Here is an 8,384-nt window from a genome sequence, read left to right as displayed (position 1 = left end):
TGTTGCCTAATATCTGAACACGGTTATTTTTCAAACATTTTTCAATATTTTTGCAACACTCAGGCCTAGTTTTCTGGTTATTTATATCAGGAGGCTAAGTCTTGCTTTTGTTGTCTTCATCACTGGAAGCAGAAGTCAAATCTTCAGAAATTTTCTGTCAGTCTACTTATCTGTTTGCGTGTGATGTATCTTTTTACTACATATTATTTCAACCTCTTTTTCATTTTTTTCTTTGTGAATTTTACTATAATGTATCCAGATATGAGCTTACTTTTATTTATCCTGATTTGTCATTTTTGTGCTTCTCAAACATAAGATTTCATTTAGTTTACTATTTCTATCACATTCTCACACACTTAGTGTTTTCAGCAGTGGCTTTTCACACATCTCTCCATTTTCTCCATCTGGAATTCTTTTCAACTTATGTTGGGCCTTTTAATTATGTCTTCCAGGTCTCTTATTCTATCAGTTTTGTTGTATTCTGATTACTTTCCTATAATCTGTCTTCCCATCATTAAGTCTCTATTTCTAGATATTCTATTTTATCCTTATTCAAATCTTTTTTATTGTTCCTTTTCACATTGACAGATTTCATTTTACTTTGCCTCAGTAATTACATATCCATATTTATTCTGTATTATTTTCAGACTATATTCTATCAATTAAATTCTTGCTTACATAACCCTCATGGTTGCTGGGACTCTGACTCCTCTTCTTGGTGTTTTCTCATTGTGTGTTGTATTAGTCCATTTTCACACTGCTGATAAAGACATACCTGAGACTGGGCAATGTCCAAAAAAAGAGGTTTATTGGACTAACAGTTCCACATGGCTGGGGAGGCATCACAATCATAGAGGAAGGCAAGGAGGAGCAAGTCACATCTTACGTAGATGGCAGCAGGCAAAGAGAGAGAGAACTTGTGCAGGGGAATGCCTCTTTTTAAAACCATCAAATTTCATGAGATTTTTCACTGTCATGAGAACAGCATGGGAAAGACTTGTCCCCATGATTCAATTACCTCCCACCAGGTCCTTCCCACAACACATGGGAATTCAAGACGAGATTTGGGTGGGGACAGAGCCAAGCCATATCATTCTGTCCCTAGTGCCTCACAAATCTCATGCCCTCACATTTCAAAACCAATCATGCCTTCTCAACAGTCTCCCAAAGTCTTAACTCATTTCAGCATTAACTCACAAGTCCACAGTCCAAAGTCTCATCCTAGACAAGCCAAGTCCCTTCCACCTATGAGCCTGTAAAATCAAAAGCAAGTTAGCTACTTCCTAGATACAATGAGGGCACAGGCATTAGGTAAATACAGCCATTCTAAATGGGAGAAATTGGTCAAAATGAAGGGATTACAGGTCCCATGCAAGTCCAAAATACAGTGGGGCAGTCAAATCTTAAAGCTCAAAAATTATCTCCTTTAACTCCGTGTTTCACATCCAGGTCATGCTGATGCAAGAGGAGGGTTCACATGGTCTTGGGCAGCTCTGCTCCTGTGGCTTTGCAGAATACAGCCTCCTTCCTGGCTGCTTTCATGGGCTGGAATTGAGTGTCTGCAGCTTTTCCAGGTACACAGTGTAAGCTGTCAGTGGATCTATCATTCTGGGGTCTGGAGGACAGTGGCTCTCTTCTCACAGCTCCACTAGGCAGTGCCCCAGTAAGGACTCTATGTGGGGACTCCAACCCCACATTTCCTGTCTGCAATGCCCTAGCAGAGGTTCTCCATGTGAGCCCCACCTATGCAGCAAACTTCTGCCTGGACAACCAGGTGTTTCTGTACATCCTCTGAAATCTAGGTTGAGGTTCCCAACCCCAATTCTTTTTTTTTTTTTTTTTTGAGACGGAGTCTCGCTCTGTTGCCCAGGCTGGAGTGCAGTGGCGCGATCCCGGCTCACTGCAAGCTCCGCCTCCCGGGTTCCCGCCATTCTCCTGCCTCAGCCTCCCGAGTAGCTGGGACTACAGGCGCCCACAACCGCGCCCGGCTAATTTTTTGTATTTTTAGTAGAAACGGGGTTTCACCGTGGTCTCGATCTCTTGACCTTGTGATACGCCCGCCTCGGCCTCCCAAAGTGCTAGGATTACAGGCGTGAGCCACCGCGCCCGGCCCCAACCCCAATTCTTGACTTCTGTGCACTCGCAGGCTCAACACCACATGGAAGTTGCTGAGGCTTGGGGGCTTGTACCCTCTACAGCCACAGTCCGAGGTGTACCTTGACTCCTTTTAGCCATGACTGGAGTGGCTGGGATGCAGGGCACCAAGTCCTTAGGCTGCAGACAGCAGGGAGGCCCTAGGCCCCGCCCATGAAATCATCTTTTCCTCCTGGGCCTCTGGCCTGTGATGGGAGGGGCTGCTGTGAAGATCTCTGGTATGCCCTGGAGACATTTTCCCCATTGTCTTGGGGATTAACATTCTGCTTCTCATTACTTATGCAAACTTCTGCAGCCAGATTTAATTTCTTCTCAGAAAATGGAATTTTCTGGAATAGTCAGGTTTCAAATTTTCCAAACTTTTATGCTCTGCTTCCCTTACAAAACTGAATTCCTTTAGCAGCACCCAAGTCACTTCTCAAAGGCTTTGCTGCTTAGAAATTTCTTCCACCAGATGGCCTAAATCATCTCTCTCAAGTTCAAAGTTTCACAAATCTCTAGAGCAGGGGTAAAATGCCACCAGTCTCTTTGCTAAAACATAACAAGAGTTACCTTGCTCCACTTCCCAAGAAGTTTCTCATCTCCATCTCAAGCCATTTCAGCCTGGATTTCATCATCCATGTCACTATCAACATTTTTGTCAAAGCCATTCAACAAGCCTCTAGGGAGGTCCAAACTTTCTCACCTTTTCTTGTCTTCTTCTGAGCCCTCCAAACTGTTCCAGCCTCTGCCTGTTTCCCAGTTCCAAAGTTCCTTCCACGTTTTTGGGTATCTTTTCAGCAGCACCCCACTACTAGTACCCATGTACTGTATTAGTCCATTTATATGCTGCTGATAAAGACATACCTGAGATTGGGAAATTTTCAAAAAAAGAGGTTTATTGGACTTACAGGTCCACATGGTGGGGGAGGCCTCACAATCATGGTGGAAGGCAAGGAGGAGTAAGTTACATCTTACAGAGATGGCAGCAGGTAAAGAGAGAGAGAATTTGTGCAGGGGAATGCATCTTTTTAAAACCATCAAATCTCATGAGAATTATTCACTATCATGAGAACAACAGGGGAAATACATGCCCACATGATTCAATAATCTCCCATCAGGTCCCTCCCATAACACGTGAGAATTCAAGATGAGAAATTTGGGTGGGCACACAGCCAAACCATATCGTGTGTTTTGTACCATTTTTATACAAAGTGGGTCTTTGTTTTCTGTACGAGGGGTAGATGACCTGGATTGTGGAATTCAATGTTTCTCTCAGGAATTTTAGGGTTATTACTGGTCGTGAACCATTTTTGATTAATTGATCGACTTAAAGGTCTTGGAACTCTAGGGTGTTATAATTTCAATATCTAAATAGGCAAAATTTTCATAACTTAGATTTTCAACGGACATTTATTGTCTCTCTAGAGTCTAGGTAGAGACAGGTATGCTGTCCCTTCAACTCCCTGTGTTTACGCACAGGCTTTTCCCTAATCTGCCTTTTGCTGACATTTTAGCCCTTTGAGATTCTAGTTTTATGTAGGAATCTCAGTTTTAGCTTTTACTTGGCAAGAGCCCACGGCCTACCTACTGTCCATGCAGGGCATGAGCTTTATGAAACAAGCTCTTCCATGATTCAGAACAATAACGGAAACTTGGGCAGCCACAACATATATTCTCATGTTTTTTATTCTAGTTTTTAGTTCACTATTTGTTTCCTGCATCTCGAGATTTCCTTTTCTTTCTTGAATTACTTTTGTTTTATTGTATTCAGCATCTCTACTTAGTTTTAAGAGGAAATGTTTCAGTTTCATAGACAATAATCTGACCAGAAATTGTATATTATTTTTAAAAGAATAAAAAATGAAAATTGCTTCTCATATGAACATAATATAGACATGAGATTCGAAATGGTCATGGTTTCCTAACCCTTTCCTATCTTTAGAGTTATCTATTTAATTTAATTTTTGGCAGAATAAATTTACTACATATTTTGATTAATAAAATATCTTACTGATGGTGTCAATCAGGGAAATGTGTTTTGTATTCAGTCCTTGAATGTCACTGTGCAAATTAAGGAGTTATAATTTAATTCCTGTATAAAACAGTGGATTATAAACCTGGCTCTATATCAGAAACATTTTTAGAGCTTGGTGAACATAATTTGAGCTTGTGATTGAGTAAATCTTGGGTGCAGCCATGTATAAATGGAATTAAGCCTTAATCCTACTTCAAATAACATGTCCTGAAGCCTTTATGTCCTAAAAATCTTGTGTCCCACCAAGTCTAAAATACTGCTAACCAATATCCCGCTAGCCATAGAATTTGAAAATAAAAAAAAAAGAGAAAAACAGAAAACTCTCATTTGAACAGTACACCTTTATTTAGGGTGTGCAAATTAGTGTTTTCTTTCCTGGTACCCTATGTGGTAAAGTGCCAGTTGACCCCATTTCATTTTTGGAATGTGCAGAAATTTTAAATTTCTATCATTCTGATAATTAGAATTAAACATCCTGCTTATTTGTTTTATTAACTTCGCTTTGTTTTAAATGTAGATAGGATTAAGCTCAATATATACTTGCTGAGCTTTACTTTGTATCTCTTTCAGAAATATTGTTATTGCCACTCTAAACTTCTATATAGCACCTGAAATTTTATTCTCAATTTTCCATTAATCTTTTTTTCTCAATAATATTATACATTTCTTGGGGCCAACCATCCCTAAATAAGTACCCTTATCATTTTACCACTGTGTCTAGTATAGGCACTTAATACAAAGATACTCAATCAATGTCTAATTGATCTCATGGCCTTTATTTTACATGCATTTTCCATATAATTACCCACTCTCTACTCTTTTCTCAGTTTATTTATTCATCCTTTCTCTCACTGTACAGTCTCTCGAAACCATAGATATATGATAATCAAGAGGCTATTTCATGAATGTATCACCTGAATACTATAATTGTGGTCATGTCTATCTATAATATTCCTAGAAGCACTAAGAATTTCCCTGAGGACTGCCATAATACCAGAAATCTACACTCATGAACACTATTTGACCTGGGCAGTAAAACCTAGTATTTTACTACCTACTATTGTACTTCAAATCTAATCTTAGGGGAAACACATTAATATATTAAAAAAAAACATTAACCCAGAGTACTTGCTCTGTTCATGACAGAGTAACTGGTATTTCATCAACCCACTGGCCAATAGAAAACAACTAAGAGGAGCGGTAGGGTTGGGAGAGAGACAGTGTGTATGTGTGTAATGAGACTGCAGAGCAACTAGGCAAGGGACTAGAGCTCAAACAACAACAAAACACATCAATTCAACTGGACTGAGGATGTAGACATCATGGCAGCCAGAAGTGTCAAATCCCACACAGAAAGCAGCCATAAAGAAGAGAGGATAAAATTTCAAATATAATTTCCCCTCGTGGTATTGATTCTTAAATGTCACAAACAGAGAAATTTACAAAATCAGGAAGATGGCAGCAGTTGGAGTTTAAAGAGCTAAGGAGAAATTTTAGCATTATGCTGGGTCATGTAGATAATGTTCAAATTCTGTCCAATTAAAGGGGCCCAGGAAGCATTAGGAATTCTCTTGAAGCCCTGAAAGACCATGTCCTAGGATTAAGAGCAAAACCCAAATCGGCCAAAGACTAAAGCCATCCTTTAAAATTATAAGGAATCCATGTGAACCTAATACACCCTCAAAAACATTTTAATGATTTTTGGAGAAAGAAAATATCAAGGGCCTCCACAATTTTTTATTAAAAAAAAAAAAAAAGGCCAAGTTAAATAACTGAGTGTAGCGAGACATATGGATGATTCAGATATTTGTATTTTCAGAAAAGAATTTTAAAATGAATACAATTAATTTGTTCAAGAAAATATAGGATTGTATTTATAGTTTCAAAAGATACCTCGAATCCATAAAAGCAATTCAAAGAAAAATTCAATTTTAAAATGGAAAAACATGTTTGAATTATTTGATAACTGTAAAGAATGTGTAATCTCTAAATTATGAGAGTAACTATTGAGAGAATTATGAAAGACTGTATCATTAAAAAACTGAGAATGGTGGCTCACTCTTATAATCCCAGCACTTTGGGAGGCCAAGGAGGACAGATCACCTGAGGTCAGGAGTTTGAGACCAGCCTGGTCAACATGGTGAAACCCCATCTCTACTAAAAATACAAAAATTAGCTGGGGATGGTGGGGTGTGCCTGTAATCCCAGCTACTCGGGAGGCTGAGGCAGAAGAATCACTTGAACCCAGGAGGCAGAGGTTGCAGTGAGCCGAGATCGTGCCATTGCACTCCAGCCTGGGTGACACGAGTGAAATTCAATCTTTGAAAAACAAAAACAAAACAAAACAAAAAAAACTGATAATGGAGGAAAAAATGGAATAATAAAAAAGGCCTGATTTATAAAAAAGAAGTCAAGGAAAAAAGAAACACACGAATGAAAATAAATAGAAAGACAATAGAATTAAACCCAAGTATTAATTAATTGGCATGTATCTGAACTAAATATTCTAATTAAAAGGCAAAGATCATCATGCTGGCTGATAAGGTAATTATATATGTATATTATATATATGTTTAATATATATTTTATATGTATACACAGAGACGAAATACACTTTAAATATGTGGAGAAAATAATTGAAAATTAAGGCTGGGTGTGGTGGCTCATGCCTGTAATCCCAGCACTTTGGGAGGCCGAGGCGGGCGGATCATGAGGTCAGGAGATTGAGACCATCAGGGCTAACACGGTGAAAGCCCATCTCTACTAAAAACACAAAAAATTAGCCGGGCGAGGTGGCGGGTGCCTGTAATCCCAGCTACTCAGGAGGCTGAGGCAAGAGAATGGCGTGAACCCGGGAGGCGGAGCTTGCAGTGAGCCGAGATGGCGCCACTGCACTCCAGCCTGGGCGACAGAGCAAGACTCCACCTCAAAAAGAAAAAAAAAAAAAAAAGAAAGTTAAAATATTGAACAGCTGTACATGAATACATTAATAAAAAGAAAGTAAATATGGTTTTATAATATAGAAAAAGCAAACTTTAAGAAAAAATATTTCTAGAGATAGTAAAGAATGTTTCATAATAATTATAGTCAACTCAATAGGAAATGAAATAGCCCAAATGTGTATACATCATATATCATAGTTTCAAAATATATAAGTCAGGGAAAACAAAAAAGGGAATAGAGAAAAGCATACTTAACTAGAGATTTTAACGGTCCATCAAAGGGTAAAGACATGTAAGACATGAAAAAAAAAAGAGGTCTAGTGCAGTGGCTCATGCCTGTACTCCCAGCACTTTGGGAGGCTGAAGCAGGAGGATTGCTTGAGCTCAGGCAGACAAGGCTGTAGTGAGTCTTTGCACCACTGCACTCCAGCCTGGCAGACAGAGCAAGATCCTGTCTCAAAAGTGAAAAAAAAATGAACTAACTTGACTTAATTGGCACCAATTACATTTATTGAACATTGTGCTGTATAGTCGCAAAACAGACTTTTTCCCAGTGCACATGCAATATTTACCAAAATGGACTATACATTGTCACAAAGCAAATCTCAAAAAATTTTAAAGGACTGAAATAATTCAGAGCATTTTTTTTTTTTTGACTACATTAAAATTAAGCTGGCCAGGCATGGTGGCTCACGCCTGTAATCCCAGCACTTTGGGAGGCCGAGGTGGGTGGATCACGAGGTCAGGAGATCGAGACCATCCTAGCTAACATGATGAAACCCTCTCTCTACTAAAAATACAAAAAATTAACCGGGCGTGGTGGCGGGCGCCTGTAGTCCCAGCTACTCGGGAGGCTGAGGCAGGAGAATGGTGTGAACCCGGGAGGCGGAGCTTGCAATGAGCCGAGATTGCACCACTGCACTCCAGCCTGGGCCACAGAGCAAGACTCCATCTCCAAAAAAAAAAAAAAAAAAAAGAAAAAGAAAAAAAAATTAAGCTAGAAAAAGTAAAAGAAACTTAGAAAATTTCATTTGTTTGCAAATTAACCAATATATCTCCAGATGAGCACTACCATTCAAGAGAAATGAATGCATATGTTCCATAAAAGACATATATGAGAGCATTTGTAGCATTTAATACTCTTGAAATAGCCCAAATGCCCTTTATTGGGTGAATGAATAAACAAATTATGGTATATTCATATACACATAGCAATTAAAAAGAGCAAACTGCTACTACATGGAACCATTTGGATAGATTCTACAGAAACG

Source organism: Macaca thibetana, chromosome 2 (assembly GCF_024542745.1).
Source record: "Macaca thibetana thibetana isolate TM-01 chromosome 2, ASM2454274v1, whole genome shotgun sequence".
Taxonomy (NCBI): domain Eukaryota; kingdom Metazoa; phylum Chordata; class Mammalia; order Primates; family Cercopithecidae; genus Macaca; species Macaca thibetana.
The sequence above is the reverse complement of the archived record's forward strand: the minus strand, read 5'-3'. Positions refer to the sequence as shown.